Consider the following 1,549-nt stretch of genomic DNA (forward strand, 5'->3'; position numbering starts at 1 on the left):
AGAGGGTATATATTCCCTTCTAGATTATTCTAGATTATATTAGCTAACTTTAGACCTAGTCGCTACGCTCCGGCGCTTAAGGCTCTTCCCTCTAGGCTCTAACGGATTAGGTTATTACTCTAGAGACTAAGGTCGTCGTCCTCCGCCACTATATTATATAGTTAGAGAGGACTACGCTAGAGGTTAGGATAGATAATAAGATAGAGGAGTAGCTCTATGGTTCTAGCTCTATGGGTTTGGCTCTATATATTAGCTCTATGGTCTAGCTCTATATATTAGCTCTATATCTAGCTCTATATATTCTAGATCTACTATAGGTGGTGCGCGCCGGCTCTATTTACCTGGCTTTTATCCGTTTTAGTCCTTTTTAGACCGTTTAGATATCTATCGGCTAGTTTCTAGTAATTTAATTCTTAACTTAACGATATTATATGTGCGCTCGCTTAGCTTATAACTATTGGTTTCTATATTCTAATTTTCCTTAAGTTACCTAAGTATAGACACCATATATAAATTAGTTTATCTCTATAAATTCTATTAGAGTACCTAAACTAGTAGCCTAGTAGTTATTAGTTCGGGTACTCTAATCTTTTATATTTTATATTAAGAGTTTAATTCTATGGTAGGGTACCTTTTTTTAGGTTCTTAGTCCTATGTTTTTCTCGTGTATAATGGTCCATGTTAGTCTATTCTAGACTCTTCTATATTATTCTATTATAGTATGTTACGTCGCGTTTCTAAAATGGTTATTTACGCTTTCTTCGTGTCTAGTAACCATATAACACTTAAATTATAGGGCTACTATATAGAGTTTTCCTAGTGCGCGTCTAGATTTCCTAGTTTAGTACTTCGTTCTCTACGGTATCCTTCTTCTTTTTATAATAACCGCGACGTTACTATACTTATATTAATAATACGCTATTCTATATCTTTTACTTATACGCAGCTATTATAGAACTTAAGATATATACTACTAGTTCCTAGGTGTTCTCGTCCTTAGTGTAGTCCGTCTAATAGATTCTATATTTCTAAACACCGTCTTTATTAATCCTATGTTCGATAATATAGTCTACTTCGAATATATCTAGTCTATCTTAGGGTATAATAGAGTGTAACTACACGTTTATGCGGCCATATACGTTAGGTTAAAATCTTTTAAGTAGTAAGACGTGGAACACGTTATAGATTCTTATATTACTTTCTAAGTCGAGCTTATAGACTCTTATACTAATACGACATTTAATTCGGAAGGGACCAGCCATTTTATAATTAAGCTTCTTATTTACTCGCGATATTTATATGTTACGGACGTTAAGAAGGACCTCGTCGCCCTCCTTATATGTCTAATCCTTGGCTAACCTATTATAGTACTTCGTATACGAGTTATTTACTTATTAGATTATAGCGTGATAGTTACGTATGGTTTCGAAGATTTTAATTACTAATTTCTAAGCGTGGACGTTCACGTCTATTATTCGATTAAATTAGACCGTCTAAGGCTTAAAACCTATCCTTAGACTACGTCCGAGGTTCGCCTAGAAAGGTATAA

Source organism: Pseudovirgaria hyperparasitica (genome assembly GCF_010093815.1).
Source record: "Pseudovirgaria hyperparasitica strain CBS 121739 unplaced genomic scaffold EJ05scaffold_8, whole genome shotgun sequence".
Lineage (NCBI taxonomy): Eukaryota > Fungi > Ascomycota > Dothideomycetes > Acrospermales > Acrospermaceae > Pseudovirgaria > Pseudovirgaria hyperparasitica.